This window comes from Ovis aries, chromosome 1, assembly GCF_016772045.2.
Source record: "Ovis aries strain OAR_USU_Benz2616 breed Rambouillet chromosome 1, ARS-UI_Ramb_v3.0, whole genome shotgun sequence".
Lineage (NCBI taxonomy): Eukaryota > Metazoa > Chordata > Mammalia > Artiodactyla > Bovidae > Ovis > Ovis aries.
Window position 1 is genome coordinate 72,238,415 of NC_056054.1, and position 19,846 is coordinate 72,258,260.

At 43.8% G+C, this 19,846-nt stretch overlaps 1 protein-coding gene and 1 non-coding gene across 10 annotated transcripts in view; both read left to right on the forward strand.

Annotated features, from left to right (window-relative positions):
* Positions 1 to 19,846, forward strand: part of TLCD4 (TLC domain containing 4) — a 115,527-nt gene that overhangs the window by 46,763 nt on the left and 48,918 nt on the right. Inside the window, exon 1 of one of the 9 annotated variants that reach the window (XM_012176776.5) lies at positions 15 to 381. The exons of 6 other annotated variants lie outside the window; for them this stretch is intronic. The gene's annotated coding sequence lies outside the window, so the exon portion shown is untranslated. Of the gene's footprint in view, positions 1 to 14; positions 18,422 to 19,846 lie in introns of those variants that run through there. 2 more of the 9 variants (XM_027972256.3, XM_042251205.2) reach the window with 2 other exon arrangements.
* On the forward strand, positions 12,992 to 13,063 carry TRNAC-ACA (transfer RNA cysteine (anticodon ACA)). Its single transcript has one exon. It is a non-coding gene; the product is annotated as a tRNA-Cys (tRNA).

The window sequence follows — 19,846 nt, forward strand, 5'->3', positions numbered from 1 at the left end:
GGGAGGGGTTCCGCGGCTTCCCGCCCCCGGCCTAGTGAGGCCGAGGGCTCAGGCGCCCGGAGGCTGGGTGGGAGTCCCCCGCGCGGGAGGCGGCCGGGGGTTCCAGGGAGGGCTCCAGCAGGTGTGTGCGACCGGCGCAGCATCATCCCGGCGCGGCGGGCTCCCACGCCGCTCTGGGCACAGATGGTGTCCCCGGGCCCGCGGCCCCCGCGTCGTCCGGACGCCCTGCGTTCCAGTTGTGTTTCCCGGGCGGTGTGATTTGGGCTGCTTGGGGCTGCCTGGCGGTGCCTTGGGGGGTCTCAGCTCAAAGGGGCGGGTGTTGGGTCATCCATGGAAAGCTTTCTTGTTAGAGGCCAGTACACGATCTGGTGCATCAAGTAGGTAAGTCTCCCCGGTCTCTCACCTCCCCGCTACTAAATAAAACAAGCAGCTTCCATTTACCCTTGCAGTTCTCAAGTGGGTCCCATTTTTAGCCAGCGAGTGCTGAAGAGTCTAGTGGGAGAGGGGCTGGGCTCAAAGTCAGGGAGAAACTGGTTTCTATTTCCAGCTCTACCATTATATCCCGGAGCAAGTTTATTAAACTAAGTGCCTCGGTTTACTCAGCCATGTAATGGGACCCGTAATGCTAGCATTTGTCTATGGCCCTTCTTGAAGGCACTATAAGTTGTCTGTGTTCATGAAAGGGTCGCTGTTGCTGGCCAGTGTTTTCTTAGTTTTACACATCTAAATGTGAATGTGGTACACATTTTTATAAAATTATCCTTAAAGAGTGATCTTTGATAATGTTTAAATGAATCTGATTCCAATTTGGGGACAAGTTGGAAGAGTCTGTGAGGATGTTATGAGTCGGTGTGTGAAGTACGGAGAAAACAACCGTCACTGTAAAAAAATCTTCACCCAGTCATAAATGGAGCTGAGAAAAATGGATCTTAGATTGTGTGTTTTAAGTGAGATACTGCTGTGAGCCCAGCAGGGTATAGTTTGGAATGCAGCCTCATCTTTATGTAGCCAGTTAAGATAATATATTACAGAATCCCAGTCCCTTTTTAACTGAGCTGTGTGAAGTAGAGAATTTTCTCCTTGTTTATCTGTCCTTAAATTGGTGAAACTATATTAGAAAAGCAGGCTCTTGCAACACTAGAAAATTTGAAAGATTCCTCTAAGGAAGCATGGATTTTAGTTTATTTGTCTCCTCCTTCCTGTGCTATTAGGTGATCCTGAGGTTAGTATATTTTGAGCGTGCTTTATTTCTCCTTACCCCTGCCACTCCTTTTTGCCACATTACCTCCCTCCAGAGTTTGAATCCTTATTGTGTGATGAGTTTCACCTAAAGGCAGATGCCACAAACCAAGCTGCTCAGTCAGTAGTGATTTTTACACTGTTTAACTTTCTGTTCTTGTTCCTTTCACCCTTAGCCTTCTTTATCTTGCTGCAAAGAAAAATGACTCTTTGCAACTCAAGCTGTATGCTTAGAGGTCCCTAGGAATGGCAGGGATCAAGGGGCTGAAACTTTATAGTAAATTCCTAAAAAGCAAGTCTTCCACGTAGACCCTAGAATGTGGATTCAAGAGTTTGGCCTGTCTTTTCCTGATTTTCTAAAATCTCCATCCGAGAGAGATTCATTTGATGAGCAAGATAAACAGAGGCCTCGGGCAGGGAGCCATCAGAAATCTAATTCAGGACTAGATTGATTCAGAGCTTCTTCAGCTAGGAGTAGGGGAGGAGGAAGAAATGACTTGGGAGGGCCTGGAGGGCCCTCCCTCCCAAAAACCAGGTGACCAGAGAGATGGTAAGGGGGCTCTAGATTCCTGACTGAGAAATGGGAAAAGGGCCGGGTCACAGAGAGGGGGTTGTGGGGCAGCAAGGAAAATTCTGGAATGTGCCCTAGATGTGACTTACCCTTTACCTCTTTCACTTTGCGAGTGTTTCTTGCCCTTCCAAGCCTAGCACAGCTGTCCTGCAGTTCTCAGACCTGTTCATTCCCTCCCTTGGTGCTCAAACTGACGTCCCACATGTATGATCCTCCCTCAAAGCTGGCCTTCCATGTGGGAAAGGAAACTGAGCAGTTTGCTTCACAAGAAACCTTCAGACCTGTGTCTCCCCGCGCCCTTCTTCTCAAACGAGTGTCCCACATCCTACAGATGAAGGACTCATGTGGCTTTGTTATCTCTTGGAAGGCTAAAAAGTGGGATACCTAGTTTGATTGAGAAAAGTAAACTGGAGGAACTACAGGAGAATTACAGAGAATGAGTTTTTCTGTCCAGGAAGATAATGCGTGAATTGTCTCTGTGGGAAGTGTGGGCACTTGGACAAGGGAGGGCAGGACCAGGGTGGCATTGTGCTGGACAGCTTGTGTCCTCGCCCTTGAGAGAGGAAAGGAGGCCCACGCTCCCACGGTCACCTGGTGATGCTTTCTCTCCTTCCATTTGCTTTGTGAGAGGAAGAAGATAGCAACATGGAGGTGGGTTAGCCATCTGTTCTCAAGGATGGGAGACAGACTTTAATTCAACAGGAGGGGTGAGCTGTAGTCACCTGGCATTGGTATCAGGAGCTGTATGTATTACACCAGGGAACATATTACATCAGGAAAGTGAGGTTACTTTTGTAAGAAAATCTAAGGTTATTTCAAGAGTGACTTTGGTGATGTTTTTTTCCTCATTGGAGATGAAAGGTAGCATACTAAGAAATGGAGTCCTGCTGCTCTGGGGTTGTTATTCATAGTGAAACAGTTGGAGATACTGCTAGCAGATCCCAGACCTGAAAAGAGGGCCTAGAATACCAAAGGTGTGTGTGAACATTGGTCTGATCAAGGAGAAGGCAGTTCCTGGCTACATGAGAAGGAGCTTGTGAGTCACTGTAAAAGGCCAAGGTTTGTGCAAACAGCCGATGAAGAAGACAGCTGGCAGTCTGTTCAGAGCTTGGGGCCGGCATGGAGAAAGCAGTCGCAGCGGGCCCAGCAGCAAGGGGGGTGGGGTCTGACTAGATGGACAAAGGCTTGTTTCAGGCATTTTTGGATTACAACACAGTACGAGATGAGCAGTACAATTTTCACATTGACTTAGGACATGAGTAAGTATATGTATATGTGAAACAGGTTTCATGAAACAATATGTACCCTTACTGAATATTGCTTCTATTTTCGTTTCTATTTCTACTCTATTTCTGTTTCTATTCTGTGTTCTGACAAACTCATCAATAATTAATGGATCACAGTCCACTATTTGGAAACCATTTGTCTAATGGATGGAAGAACAGGACTTCCCAGGTGCCACTAGTGGTGAAGAACCTGCCTGCCAGTGCAGGAGATGCAAGAGACACGGGTTTGATCCTTGGGCTGGGAAGATCCCATGGAGTAGGAAATGGCAACCCTCTCCTGTATTCTTGCCTGGAAAATTCCATGGAGTCTGTCAGGCACAACTGAGCAACTGAGCACACGTTTCTGTTTCTATTCTGTGTTCTGAAAAACTCATTAACTATTAATGGATCACAGTCCACTATTTGGAAACCATTTGTCTAATGGATGGAAAAGCAGGTTGCAGTGGAGCGGGCAGAGCATTGGGCTTGGAGATACTGGAGGAGGTAGGGATGTATAGACGTGGTTGGGAGATCTCTGGACCAGGAGGATACAAAGGGAATATGGGAGCTCATCTCTATCTGATAGACACCAGACTCACGTTAATGGAGGGCAGCTGGATGGGAAGGTGCAAAAGTAGAGCTTGATACCAGTTCTGTCTGCTTCAAAGCAAAATAACTGGTTTTAAGGGAAAAGGAAGTGTGGAAGGAGTAAACTTGGATTTGAAAGCACTGTCTTTAGATCAGTATGCTTCTCTCCTTAGGTTAAATAAGAAGGCAGATGGACTCAGAACAAGTTGGCTGATGGACTAGGTCACTTTCATCAGCTGGATAGGGAGCAAAGAGCCTCCCAGTGTGTAGTGGGCGGGTGGTTAGGCGGCTTTGGGAAGTTCTTACAGAAGCAGTGGATAGATGTGTTGTTTCAAAACCCCATTTGCTGATCAAACTCCTTAGGAAGTGGCTGCTTGCCTCACAGCGAGTTGGGGAAGTATTCTCATTGCATTTTATAAAAGGGTTAGATTATTCCTTTGACATCTATTTCAAGATCTACAATCAAACTGGAATCATCTTCACAGTCTTTGGGATTGCCAAAAAAGCTTTTGGAGAAATAGGTGAGCCAGCACCTTGGAGCTATATCCACTAGCTGTGCCCTGGTGTTTAATCAAGGGCAGAGGTGATCTACACACCTTTGATTTACTTTTTATAATAATTAACATCTGACTCCAGCACTAACACCCTCACCCGTGGACAAATACAAAGCCACCTGACTTAGTTGGATCCTTCCTTTGACCCGCCTCTGCCTTGTCTGATTTTCTTACCTTGTTGTTTAGTTGCTAAGTCGTGTTTGATTTTTTTGCGACCCCATAGACTGTAGCCTACCAGGCTCCTCTGTCTGTGGGATTTCCCAGGCAAGAATACTGGTGTAGAGTGGGTTGCTGTTTCCTTCTCCAGGGGATTCTTCCTGATCCAAGGATCAAACCCAATAATCTCCTGCATTGGCCTGAGGGTTCTCTACCACTGAGCCACCAGGGAAGACCCTTTCCTCCCTTAGTTGATGTTTTCAGTGTCTGACTTCAGCTCTCCTCAGCTTTCTGCTATCTGTCTAATGCTTTGAACCTTGGTTTCTCTGACATCGTCTGTGAGGTCCAGACATATAGTCTCCACCTGACTGTTCCCATGGAGCCCAGGCTTGGAGTTCACATTGGATCCAGGCCTGGGCTATGTTAGTGTTCACTGTGTCCTGCCTTGGCTACTTTAGAAGTAACTGGTACATCAGTAGATTTATACTTACTTGGCTTTGGTTTAACTTTAAAATTTGGGGGACACAGAGAAACTATCTTCGTCAAGTTAATTTATTTAGCTTCCTCCAAATAGGCTTTAAAAAAAACCTTTAAAAAGTACAGTTTGAAGGTATAGGAAACTCTTGTTTGGCAGGTGTTTATTTAGTGGAAGAGGAGGAAGAAGGAATTTTCATTTGATAAAAAATTTAGAACAAATTAAAAACCCCTCTTTACAAAGTGTTTCATTTTTAGGGACGTATTTCCCCATACTCATGTTACTCAGTTAACATGTTTTTCCCTAATACATGTGAAAATATTGAATCAATTATGAATTTAAATGCTCTATAATTTATTACATGCTATTTTGTTGTTGTTGTTTAGTGGCCAAGTCATATCTGACTCTTTTTCAACCCCGTGGACTGTAGCCCACCAGATTCCTCGGTCCATGGGATTTCCCAGGGAAGAATACTGGAGTGGATTGCCTCTTCCTTCTCTAGGGGATCTTCCCAACACAGGGATTGAACCCACCGTCTCCTGCATTGGCAGGTGGATTCTTTACCACTGAGCTGCCAGGGAAGCCCACATGCTGTTTAAAGGACTTATAAATTCTACAGCTGTGTTCTGATGGAGAAAGATTCCTTGCCTTTTTGTATTTGACCACCTGTATGGGTGTTACTGAACAGATCAATTTCTTGTATACTTTGTGCAGAAATCCAGGGCAAGATAAAGTCTACAGGGAGGAAGGCCCCGTTGCAGGAAGGTGAGGCCTGGCTGCTTGCAGCAAAGGGAGCATTTTGGGAGTATCCCAGTTTAGAATCTCCCAACAAACCCTTAAGACGTTAGGCATTTTGAGAATTTGAGAGTGCATTGTAGCCTCAAGTCTCTAAATGTTTTCTTCAGTGCTTTTAATTTTTAAATCACAAGAGTGATAACTTGCACATTATAAAAAAATTACAATCAGTGTTCCAGAGAGTGAAAGTTCATTTCTCCCCCCCACCCCCAGCTCCTACCCCACCTCCCTTTCACCGCCAGCCTCAACCAGTTATCAGTTTGCAGGGTGTAGCTCTTCAGGCCTTCTTTCTGTACAAATACCAGAATGTGCCCAGCTATGTATTTATGAAAATGTATCATTTTGCAGCAGCTTACCATTCTTTTACACTTTGTAGTGTGTGACGGACCTTCTTCTTTATCCTCCTGTTCATTTCAGGGTGTGTATAACTTGGGATAGTGTGCCTGTGCATATATATTTAACCATGTCCCTATCATTGGATCTTGAGGTTACTTCTGATAACTAATGCTAAAGGAAACTCTTGTATGTGCATCCCTTCACACTCATGTGAATTTGTTCTGAGGATAAAAGATAAAGTCATAAGTACACTGCTTGTTTCATAATTCAGGTAACATAATGCTATCAAAGTGTACGTATTCTGCCATTTAACTCCCCAAATATTTATTTAACAGTAAAAGCACAACACTAGACACTATAGGGTTTTTAAAGTGGGGCAATGCACAGCACTTGCTTACAAGAGCTCGCTCTCTCTAGAGTGGAGGGATTAGGCATACACACTGATTATTATGTCTTTAATTATATCCCACCCTGTTCCAGAAATGATTGGGGAAGGCTTACAAAGATGCACGCAATACGACAAGATAAAATAAACTTAGGACAAGTAAGAAAAATAAGTGGAAGGAAAATAAGATGGAGGTATGAGTGAGGCTGGCAAGTGTACCTTGAAGTGCTGTTCTATTCTTCCTGAAAGTTCTGGCCATCAGATTTCCAGCAACCAAAGAGAAGAGGCCAACCATCCAGAATAAGCTCTAAGGTGTCCAGAAGAGAAACCAGATTGGAGAAGCCCATCTATTCCTGATTCGAGGAGGTGAAAGAAATTTCTCCTTTGGATTTGCATTAAGAAAATGCTGCATTTGCAGTGGCCAGCCTGCCCAACCGCATTCCTGGTATCTTACAATAAAACCTAGTGACCTTGCTTTATGTATTTCATATCATGTTCCTCAGTTCTGGCCAGGGGTGTTATGCCTTGGTACTGCCAGTGAAAGGTCATTAGGGTGAGGTATAAGTTCATGGGTTTAATCCAGAAATAGCTTTAAGGATACAATGTCCAATGAAAACAGTCATCCGATATTGTTCTTGGACAGTTGTTTTTTTTTTTTTTTTTCTGCAAAGTAGTAGAGGATCTATAATCTTAGTGGAATTTCTAAATTTAGTGGAATTTTAGTAGAACTCATTTACCCAAGAATACTAGGCTTGCAAGTTACAAAGCAAGAAGTGAGATGTTTTTGATGACATGAATGTATTTGAACCATAACAAAGATTGAAGAAAAAGTTTTTCTTTAAAACAAAAAAGAGCAAAACTCTGCATTTGGTCCATGCAGGAAGGATGGTAATGTGCTCACCGATCAGCTCCACAAATTAGAAAGGTCAGAGCTACAGTTCCAAGAAGCCTTGAGAGCATCACCAAGCTTAACATTGTTAATAGGTTGTAGAATGAGTGTTTCTGGCAGTAGAGAACTACGAGCTGGGGTAGCTTGATCCTGTTTTGTAAAGCTGGGGAAAGTTCAACTTTCCTGAACCACCTGGATCTGAGCTTCCATAACCTCCTTCACTTAAGCCTGGTCTCATGAACATTGACCCAGAACAGTTCTTTGTTACCAAGTCTATGGGCCAAGCTTAGGTATTTTATAGGACTTAACTCTGTATTTAAACATAAGCTTTGTAATAAATGTTAAACTTGAATTCACCTGAAGCCACATCAGATTTGTTTTGCACATCATTCAACTCTCTGATCTGTGAAATGGTTCAAAGAAACACGTCAATGCATTTAGATTTTTTGACTACCTGAAAGTGTCAGATCAGATACTGAGTCAGGTAAGTACCATGTTTATTGGAAAAAAGTGCAGTTGGAAGCAATTTGAGGCAATGGCAATGTTATGGAAGGAGGTAAGAAGAGAAACCACTCTCAAAGTACCTTGGGTAGGGATTTAAGTGGCTCTTAGGTAACAGGACAAAGGTCCACTTAGAGAATTTTGAAATTCCTTGGCTGTCTTCTCACTGAAGCCACCAAATTCCCTAATCAGGTCATACTGCTGCTGCTGCTGCTGCTAAGTCGCTTCAGTTGTGTCCGACTCTGTGCGACCTTATAGACGGCAGCCCACCAGGGTCACCCATCCCTGGGATTCTCCAGGCAACAGTACTGGTTAAGGGAAGGGGGAAATGATCACATTGCTTAAGATACAGAATATCCTATCCCTGTGTGACTTGGTGCCATCAGATGTAACAATTTCTAGTTGGGAAAGAGTGGTAGTAAAAATGATATACTTTATTGAGTGGTGTTTTGATCTATTGCTTAATAGCAAGCCACTCCCAAAAGTAAGACAGTTTCTTTCTTCTGATTCTGGTTGGTGGTTGAGCAGTTACTCTGTTGGTTATAGGTTCACTACTGTGTCTGCATTCAGCTGGAGGGTCAGTTGGGCTGGAAGGTCCAGGGTGGACCTACCAGCATGGCTGGTAGTTGGTATTGCATGTTGGCTGTCAGCTGGGTAGCCTCAGTTCTCCATGTGGCCTCTAATCTCCCAATAGGCCAAAGAGGTTTCTTTACACGGCAGTCTCTGGGTAACTCTCCCAGACAGTGAGAGGCAGATGCTACAAGGTCTTTGGAGGCCTCCCTAGACTCTGGAACCCTCCTCTACTGTGCCTGTCATCAGGTGGCAAGGCCAACCCACATTCACAGGGGACAGAGACAAGGATGATATACCTGTGAATGGTAGGATGGTAATGCCACATTACAAAGGAATTTATGGTCATTAAATGACTTGCTGCAAGTGGCGGCATGTGCCAAACACTGTGCTAGCGTGTTTAACTCATTTCATTTACCCCACATAACTGTCTTGCACCTTTGGCACCTTATCTCCATTTTATAGATCTTGCAGGTCATAGTCTTCTTGCCCAGGACCACTTGATGAATACCAGGACTAGTGTTTGATTCTAGCTCTCTTTCTCTCAGTTCAGTTCAGTCACTCAGTTGTGTCTGACTCTTTGCAATCCCATGGACTGCAGCATGCCAGGCTTCCCTGTCCATCACCAACTCCAGGAGCTTGCCCAGACTCATGTCCATTGAGTCGGTTATGTCATCCAACCATCTCATCCTCTGTTATCCCCTTCTCTTCCTGCCTTCAATCTTTCCCAGCATCAGGGTCTTTTCAAATGAGTCAGCTCTTTGTATCAGGTGGCCAACGTGTTGCAGTCTCAGCTTCAGCATCAGTTCTTCCAATGAATATTCAAGACTAATTTCCTTTAGGATTGACTGGTTGGATCTCCTTACTATCCAGAGGATTCTCAGAGTCTTCTCCAACACCACAGTTCAAAAGCATCAATTCTTTGGCACTCAGCCTTCGTTATGGTCCAATCTCACATCCATACACGACTACTGGAAAAACCATAGCTTTGACTATATGGACCTTTGTTGGCAAAGTATTGTCTCTGCTTTTTAATATGCTCTCTAGGTTGGTCATAGCTTATCTTCCAAGGAGCAAATGTCTTTTAATTTCATGGCTTCAGTCACCATCTGCAGTGATTTTGGAGCCTCCCAAAATAAAGTCTGATACTGTTTCCACTGTTTCTCGATCTATTTGCCATGAAGTGATGGGAACAGATGCCATGATCTTAGTTTTTTGAGTGTTGAGTTTTAAGCCAACTTTTTCACTCTCCTCTTTCACTTTCATCAAGAGGCTCTTCAGTTCCTTGTCACTGTCTGCCAGAAGGGTGACATCATCTGCATATTTGAGGTTATTGATATTTCTCCAAGCAGTCTTGATTCCAGCCTGTATTTCATCCAACCCAGCATTTTGCATGATGTGCTCTGCACAGAAGTTAAATAAGCAGAGTGACAATATTCAGCCTTGACGTACTCCTTTCCCAATTTGGAACCAGTCTGTTGTTCCATGTCCAGTTCTAACTGTTGCTTCTTAACCTGTATACAGATTTCTTAGGAGGCAGGTGGGGTGATCTGGTATTGGCTTAAGACCTCAACAGGTGGGAGAAATTTGCCCAATTGTTTGAGGTTCTTCAACACCTCAAATCCATTTAATACAATCTCCTTTTTTCCTGTGGAGAGCAGGCAAGAGAGAAATAGAAGACAAACAGGCAGGCAGGCAAAGCCCTGCCACAGTCCCTTTCTTGCATCCTGAGCCCTTCCTTGGGGGTAATCAGGTGGACAATTTGGAGATGAGAAGGCCCTCCCTGTCTCCTTAGATTCTGAAGTTCTAGGTTGCTTGGCAGGTGTCCCAGTGATTTCTTTTCTTTCTTTCTTTCTTTTTTTTTTTTTAAAGGAACAAAACACAGTTGGAAAACTTGCCTTGTCCAGCTTTTCCTGGATTTCCTAGTGTTGGCAGAAAGCCAGTAGTCCCAAGCCAAGAGGCTCCTGCTGTGATCCCTCCAGGAAAGGAAGAGTGGAAATCTGAAAATGAGCACATCAGAAGCTGGGAGAGATCAGATGCAGAACCGCCTCCTCTCCCAGAGTCCCCCAGCTTATGTGGTCCCACCTGGTCCCAGTGTCAGCTACAGAGCCTCTCATTTGCACAGACCCCTTCTAAGGCTCAGGAGTGCATTGTGTTTGAAATGTTGAACTCCTTAAAGATGGGTCCTCAAATTCCAACCCCTCACTTTTTCCTTGTGTCAGATACTATATTAGTGTGATCTTCTAATTGTTTCTGTCTTCTGGCTTAAGGCATTCTGGTTTATCCATGATCTAGTGGCTGTGGTTAGAACTTATAAGTTCAAAAGGCAGACTTCTTTATGAAAGTTTTTGAGTGGAGTAAGATGCTAGGAGGCAACATTTATCAAATAATTGTGCCATCTATGCTCAGCCTTAAGACCCTGGAAAATAAACTCTTGAATTGCCCAAGGAAAGTATTCTTCAGTGGGTTGGGAGCTGGAAAAGAAGACCTTTTTTGTATTACAGCCTCACTTCTTGTTAGGCATTATAAAAACAAATCCCAAGCCAGGAGTCAATGTAAAATGAAATAAAAATGTTTAAATAAGAACGACAGAAAAGTTGCCATGACATAGATTACCCTGAATGTTTTGCCTGGGAATGGGTGACTCTTATAGCCAGTTTTGGGGAACAATTTAGCCTTCTTCTGGCCCTAACACTCCGTAATTGTAATTAGTACATAAAATCTTGGCAGTAATAAAGGTCAATTAGATATGTATGGATATTTACCCTTACATATTTCATTCTTTGTTTTCATTAAACAATCTATATTCAAAAAACAAAAACCTGTTTCAGGGGATTAACCATAGCCAAGCTCTGTACCAGCAGAATAAAACAGTTTCTCTTTTACTTGAATTCTATTATATATTCTAGGAAGAGAAAGGGTTGAAAGTATAGGAAAAATGTAAGTTCAGTTCAGTTCAGTTCAGTCGCTCAGTCGTGTCCGACTCTTTGCGACCCCATGAATCGCAGCACGCCAGGCCTCCCTGTCCATCATCAACTCCTGGAGTTCACTCAGACTCGTATCCATCGAGTCAGTGATGCCATCCAGCCATCTCATCCTCGGTCGTCCCCTTCTTCTCCTGCCCCCAATCCCTCCCAGCATCAAAGTCTTTTCCAATGAGTCAACTCTTTGCATGAGGTGGCCAAAGTACTGGAGTTTCAGCTTTAGCATCATTCCTTCCAAAGACATCCCAGGGTTGATCTCCTTCAGAATGGACTGGTTGGATCTCCTTGCAGTCCAAGGGACTCTCAAGAGTCTTCTCCAACACCACAGTTCAAAAGCATCAATTCTTCAGTGCTCAGCCTTCTTCACAGTCCAACTCTCACGTCGATACATGACCACTGGAAAAACCATAGCCTTGACTAGACGGACCTTAGTAGGCAAAGTAATGTCTCTGCTGGGGATACCCTTATTCAAAGTTTAGGATCTTAACTGATAGGGAAGAACTATGGAGCAATCTTTTCCATAGTAATGAGCAATTCCTTCTTAAATCTTAAGTAACTTCATATCCTCAAGAAAAGGAGTGTAACTTATGGGGTTCTTTAGCCTTTTCTGTGTTAGTCTTCATTTATTTTCACTTGCTTCAGTTTAAAAAGTGGTACCATGACTATTGGAGGATTTATAGAAATTAGGTTGACATTTATGCAGCTGGGGTTTTAGACTTTTCCAGTGCTAATGGTTCTTAAACTTGATGCCTAGAAGAAAAAAAAAAAAAAAGAGGTGGATTCTCCTAGCTTTTTAAAATATAGCTCTTAATGCAGAATTAACAACAATAACAAAACAATAACAAAAGCAGTGACTGCAGTTAGCCAAAAGCTATGTACACATTTGATGCTCAGATGTTTACATGAATGAAAAATCAAAAGTGGGTAGTAGATAATTTATTCTTTACCAAGTGGTTTTAATGTTTCTGGTTAGTTATTGACATTTTGTGAGCACTGAGAAAGATGATTTCAATGTGCCAGCCATATGAAAATGCAAGTCAAACCAGAATGGGTGGGGAGCAGGTGTTTTTTTGGTAGGATTTTTATTTGTTTGGTATGGTGAATACCTCATTTTTTATAGTCATGTGTTCATTTACAAATGGCTTACAGTTTGTTAATAGAGACTTTTAAAACACTTTTATATGTTAGGGCTACTGGTAGATAAATTGATACATAAGTACTTCTGTAATTGGAAAGAATATGAAAACACAGTGCAGATTACAGTTAAATATACTCTTGAAAACTTGAGAACACATGTCACACCTTGGTTGGAATAGACACCAAATATCATACTGTTGTGGTCTGAAAGTTTGTGGCTCCCCCACCAAAATTCTTGTGTTGAAATCCTAACCATCAAAGTGGTGGTAATAGTAGGTGGAGTCTTTGGGGGTAATTAGGTCATGAGGGTTGATCCCTCATGAATGGGATTAGTGCTCTTGTAAAAGAGATACCACAGCACTTCCTCGCCCCTTCCATCACGTGAACTCTGTGACCTAGAAGAGGGCCCTCCTCCAATCATGCTGGTATCCTGATATCACCCTTCTTGCCCCCAGAACTGTGGGCAAGAAACATATGGTATTTTAAAGTCTCTCAGTCTGTAGTGTTTTGTGATAGCAGCACAAATAGACTGAGGCACATGCTCAGTCCCTGGTGTCTCAGATGGTAAAGCGTCTGCCTACAACGCAGGAGACCTGGGTTCGATCCCTAGGCAGGGAAGATCCCCTGGAGAAGGAAATAGCAACCCACTCTAGCACTGTTGCCTTGAAAATCCCATGGATGGAGGAACCTGCTAGGCTACAGTCCATGGGGTCACAAAGAGTCGGACACGACTGAGTGACTTCACTTCGCTCTTACTTTGGCTGTTTGGAGGTGAGGATCCTTTTGCAGTCAGTATGTGTTCATGCTGTAACATTAAGGTTGTCAGTTTAGAAAATTCTATTTCCAGTGTTCTGACTGTACTGGCGAAATGAGGGATCTGGAACTTTGCATTTTACAATGCAAAGCACATGTAAGAATATGAATGTCAGTTGTTATCATTATTATATTTCATAGACATTTGTTGAGTGCATCCTGTGTGGCAAGGCACTGTGTTAGATAAGAGGATACCATGGTGGGGGGAAAATGTTCATGTCTCTCACCCTCGTGGGGCTCATATTCCACTGGGAGAGATGTTCATTTAAATTGCATCTGTAAAAGAGAGGGAGGTGATGCCATGCAAGCAGACGAGGCGGGATTGCTCCAGCAAGGCTTTCCTGAGGAAGTGAGGATTGACCTGAGCGTTATTGTGGCAGTGGAGGGGCAGGGTGGGAGTGGGGAAATAGGTTATTCAGAGGCCTTGAGGATGGAGGGAACTTGGCAGCTTTAAGGGACAGAAAGAAGGCCATGTTGGCTGAGGAGGGAAGCAAGTGAGGGTAAGTGCATCTTGAAGCTGGGGACAGCAGAGCCCTCATCAGAGGACTGGGCACCCAGTGAGTGTTTTAGGTTGGGGGTAGGTGAGGAAGTGATATGAGCAGAGACAGCTTTTAAAACCAGTTCCCCTGGGGTCCTCCAATCTGTCTTCCACCCTAAAGAGACCAATTTGGAGACAGTCCAGAAAAGTGGTGATAGCAGGTTGAGAAAAATGGGTGTTTCTGAAAGTTATTTTGGAAGGGAAAGGATATGGTGGCTTAGTAGGATGGTGTGGAAAGCAAGTTATCATGGATGATTCCTAGGTTTCTGGCTGTCAAATGGGAATGTATGGTGGTACCATTCACAGAAGAAATGAACCTAGAGGAGGAGCAAGTTTGGAGGTCAGGCCCTGAGCGGCGTTTGAAATGCTCTGTGGTGCTAAGAGCCAGGCAGTCGGTTATACATGTCAGGAGCTCAGAGGGCGACCTAGGGTGGAGTTCAAGCTTGAGACTTTTCTGCATGTAAGTGGTAACCAAAGCCGCAGGCATAGGCGAAATCAAGTAGAAGAGAGTCAGGGACTGAAACTTAGGGGATTCTATCACTTAGTTTCTGGGCAGAAGAAGTGTGATGTCGTAAAAACATAGGGGAGAAAAAAGTGTTTCAAGGAGAAGGTGGTCCATAGTCTCTAATGTTGCAGAGATGTCAGGGGGCACAAAGGCTACACGAAGAAGTTGTTACTGATGTTAGCAAGAACTATTTCAGGGGAGTAATGAGGGTGGGAACAAGAATGAAGAGTAAGAGAGTTAAGAAATGATGACGATATGTACAAACCTTTCTAGAACTTTGTCCTTAAGGAAGAGGGAAGGAGAAAGGTTAAGAGATTACACTGGAAAAGAGGAGAATGAAGAAGAGGTGGGAGTTTATTGATTTTTTTTTTTCTGGGAACTTGAGCCTGTTTAAAAAACAATAGTGGGGGCTTTTTTCCCTAGGGGTCTAGGTGTTAAGTCTCTGCCTGCCAATGCAGGGGAAACGAGTTCAAGCCCTAGTCCAGGAAGATCCCACATGCTGTGGAGCGGCTAAACCCATGTGCTGCAACTATTGAACCCCATGCATCTAGACCCTATGTTCTACAACAAGAAGACACTGCAATGAGAAGCCCGCGCACCACAGCTAGAGAGCAGTCCCTGCTCACCACAACTAGAGAAACCTGCTAGGCAGCAATGAAGACCCAGTGCAGCCAAAAATAAGTAACTAGCTATATAAAATAAAACCAATAGTTGAAGAGAGAATAGAGGATAATGGGAAGCAAAAGTTTCCCAAGAAGATCAGAGAGGATGGCCCCACTTGCACAGGTTAGAGAGGTGGTCTTGAGAAGGGAGGACAGATGGGTAGTTTGAATGGTTGATGTTTGGCCAAAAAGTTCGTTTAGGTTTTTCCATAAGAGGCTATGGGAAAACCTGAACGAACTTTTTGGCCAACCCAGTGTGACCACATACTTTTTATATGTTGTCTTCTTTTCTTCTGTGAAGTAGGATGGGTATTTGTTGAAAATGGGGCTGTATGGCTGGAGGTTTGAAAAGAGGAGGGATGGTTTGGAAAATTAGTTGTAGAGCATAAAAGGATTGGTTGGCAAGGGCAATGCATTGGAAGTGCAGAGCAGGGTTGAGAGCTGTTTGATCTCTGTAATTTCACACTCCCCAGCCTCAGTCTTCTCTGTTATGTGACTTTTTCCAACAGTGCTCTGATTGTTTGGGGCTTGTCACTGTGTAAATGGTTGGACATATCCACCGTTGGAGTTTTGCCGGCTCTTGGCAATAGAAAGGGAATGTGGGATGTTAGAAAGACTTATTGAAATGATGGGCTGTAGGATCAAAGCCGATTAAAGAGGGACATAAAAAGAGGAAAGGGCTAGTGGATTGAGGAAAAGCTGAGAGGTCAATGACCTTGAGAATGTTGTCACACTAAGCACACTTGAAGGAAAGTTCAACAAAGAATTCTTGAAATATTATTTTGGAGGCAGAAAAGTGATGGATAAGAGATGACAAACAGATGGTTGAAGTCCCATTCCAAATGAAGATTAAGAGACCTACTGTATATCACAGGGAACTCTGCTCAATGTGGCAGCCTAGATTGCAGGGGAGTTTGGGGGAGAATGGATACATGTGTACGCATAGCTGAGCTGCTATTGTACCCCTGAAACGATCACAACATTGTCAATCAGCTGTACTCCAACACAAAATAAGAGGTTGAAAGATAAGATTAAGGGATTGAGTTGTTAAGGAAACTGGGTCTTCTACATAGGAAGTCAGTCAGGATGGTGGCAGGGTTGCCCAGGTGGCTGAGTGGTAAATGCAGGAGACTCAAGAAACATGGTTCAATCCCTGGGTCGGGAAGATCCCCTGGAGCAGGAAATGGCAACCCACTCCAGTGTTCTTGCCTGGGAAATCCCATGGACAGAAGAGCCTGGCAGGCTGCAGTCTGTAGGGTTGCAAAGAGTCAGACTGAATGACTAAGCATGCATGCACACAGGATGATGGCAGGGCTTGAGGAGATAAGTGAACCAAAGTGTTTAAATGGGGGGAAATGTTCATGAGGTTGGAATATGATATCACTGTGGAGTGGGAGAGGGTGTGAATAGAAGGACCTAACACCCTGGTTGTCTGTGGGAGGTGAGGGAAGGGAGGAGAGAGGCTTGAAGTGAACCACGAGGAGCAAAGAGGATGTGGGGCCACTCCTGACCCTGATGGATGAGGGCCTGGGCTAGCTGAAAGCATGCAGAAGAAGAGGGTGTCTTCAGAGCAGGCGGAGGAGAGGCCATGGAGAGAGCACTGTTTTCTGGGTGTAGGCCTTCACTTCCAGGGGGCTAGTGGAAGCATGTGGGAGGTGGAGGGGCGATGGGCTGGGTCAGGTGACCAGAAGGAACTTTGGAGCATGACAGTGGATAGTCCAATGGTGGAGGCTAGGTTTCTACAGTGGGGCCACCTGCGTTTTGTGTGTTGACTAAGGTAAAGGGGATGAGTTAGAGACAAGGGCCCAGTGGTCAGAGCCTGGTCTTATTTTCCTTGGCTGGAGTGATGACAGACCCAGGAGATGGACAATAGTGGAAGCATAAATAGTACTGTAGTGTGCACCACATGCCAGGTACTGTTCTAAGCACCGAGTGTTCTGTGGTTTATCCCCCATGTCAGGTTAATTCTGTCCTTATCTCCACTTTCCAGATGAAGACACTGAAATGCAGGTAAGGCAAGGCAAGTGACTTGTCCCAGGTCACACAGCTAACAAGTGGTGGAAGTGAGGCTCAGACTCAAGTCTGTGACAGAACCTGTGTACTTCCCACCGGGTAGTACATAATTGATATTTTCTTATGCACGTAATTTTGATTTTGTAAAACATAAGTGATAGACTGTTGAGAAGCTAATACAAAATTAACCTTTTAGATGCCAATTCAGTCCTAGAATTCCAGAATCTTACTTTTAAGTTCTCTAAAACTTAGGCTTGTGAAGCAACCTTGTGGTCATTTACCACTTCCATGATGATATTTGTGTGTGTGCTCAGTCATGTCTGACTCCTTGTGACCCCATGGACTACAGCCCTCCAGGCTCTTCTGTCCATGAAATTTTCCAGGGAAAATACTGGAGTGGGTTGCCATTTCCTTCTCCAGGGGACCTTCCCAACCCAGGGATTGAACCCATGTCTCTCGCATCTCCTGCATTGCACCTACCACTATGCCACCTGATGGATGCTTGGGTACTTCTAAATTATTAGAAGATGTTTCCTTCAGTTAAGGTGAGCTCTTCCCTTTCTGTAATGTTTCCACATTTGGGTCATCTGGAGTAACGCAGAGTAAGTTCTCTCTTTTACTTTTCTATGTGACACTTCTTTAGATGTTCGCAGAATGCCCTTCAGTCCTCTCTAAGTAATCTTGTTCCTAAGCTGACATCTCTCAGCCCTTCAACTCTTCATGATATGATATGTTTTCTAAAAATCACATCTTAGTTACACTGCTCTAAAGGTACTTCGATATGTGGTTAATTCAGAGTAAAATAGGGCTGATATGTCTTGATCTAACTCTCTGATATAAATGGTTCTAAAGTTTGTTTTTGATATTAGTGTCTTTATTACATTATTATTTCTTACTGGTTTGTGCAAATTAAAATGGTAAGATTTCCTCCATGTGTATTTGTGTGTGTTATGTCACTCTTATGCTAAGTCCTATACTTGGGTATTACCTTTTAAAAATTTATTCCTGTTTTTCTGATTGGGATTATTATTTCAGCTTCTGAAGATAATTTTGAAACCTGAATCTGTTAACTAATTATATTAGCTATCTTTCCCAGCTCTGTGTTATAAGCAGAGTGAGTAAACATATAAATATTTATAAAAATATTTCTGAAAGAGATCAAAAAGAGAGAACCTTATGTGATAGCAGGAGATATTTCTCAAGTCTCCTTCAGACCACTGATCTTCATGCTGGTTCTAGTTTTGCAATTAACTCTAGAATTACTTAATTTTGTTAACCAGCCACAATTTTTGTGTTGTTCATAAGGCTCTCAAGAGAAATTTTCAGAACTTCCCTGGAATCACGTTGCTATTCATTTGGTATTCTTCAATCTACCAGGACTTGGCAGTTAACTGTGAGAGTTAGAGATAAGGAGACCGGGATGACAGCGCTGCTCTAGATTGAAGGTGGGGAGGTGTCATGGTTGATACTGTCCTTCTCTGAGATCTGGAACCCTGGGGGGAGGACTGAAATGGGTTCAAGTTCTGCTTGGGCCACGTAGAACCTGGGGGTCTCCAGGATGCTCCTATGGAGCCATTGAGAGGGTAGCTGACCATCCAAGACTGGTTCCTTGGGAGATAGTGTGGTTTGGTTGTACACAGTGTAAGCCATGTTGAAAGTGTGGGACATACACCCCTGCAGAATCCATAGTGTGCAGAGAAGAGCTTCTGGGTTGGGGTGAGGGGAGGTGGTAAACATTGCCATCATCAGAAGTTCACACTTGAGAGCCTACATTTTTTGGTGAATTGGGAAGAAACCTCGTCTATTGCAATACAGGGAGACCAGGAGGTTTGAGAGCAATCAGTGTTTGGAATCAGTGTGGGAAATAGGAAAGGGAACTTACTACAAATGAGTAAAGGACTGCTAAGCATGTGTAGAACATTCTTCCCAGCTTCCTCCTTCCTTGCTGCCCTTAAGGACAACCACACAAGGCCTTTCCCCCTGGTTTTAAGGATTTTTATTGCTAATCAGTACAGCAGTGGTTTTATCTGGAAGTTGTATTAGAGAATGAAGGAGTGTGGTATGTGTGTGTATTAGAGATTGGAGGTGACATTGGTGATTGCAACATACTCCCTAAGGAGTTCTTTGTGTTACAATGGGATAACCAACATGGGGAGTAGCAGTTGCATTCCCAGGTTGGTAGTTCTAGAGTCAGCTGGTGTAACTGAATCTTTATTGGCTTCAGCCTTAAAGCGTCTTGTTGGGATTTTAGTAGAAGAGAAGACATTCTCTTGGTTTACCCTGAGTACCACTGGATATCTCCTCACTGTTTACGTATCATATCTGCTGGGTGTTTATTCCCTGGAAAGCAGAGAGTGCCCCCTTAGCACCATGAGTTTACCACTTTGTGTGGGGATGATCAGTCTGTTGCTTACCTGCTGGTCCATGAGCATGTCTCCCATTTTGTATTTGGAGTCGCATCCCAGTACCTGGCTCAGAGTGGACTCATGACAGGTGTTGGGTGAACTGTCGGCCGAAGACCTGAATCAGCCTGGCTGAGATGTCTCTAGTAGTCCTGCCTCTGGGAGTCCTCTTCCTGGAATTCTCCTCACAAGCTGATGGTTGAGAGGCCTTCTCCAAACCTTTTCATGGTTTTCTCTACCAAGAGACAAACTTGAATTAAAATTTATGGAACTATCTTAGGGGAAAAAGTACAAAGATCTTGGTATCCAGGAAGCCTCTGGAAGAGTTTCTTTGGTGTCCATAATTCCTGTGAAGCAAGATGGGCTAATTAAAGTTCATGTCTAGACACGCCTCTTGTAAATTGCTACAGAAATATTTCCCACTTCTGTCCTTGTTTCTGTGTTCTGGGATAGCTTGTTGCTCTGTTC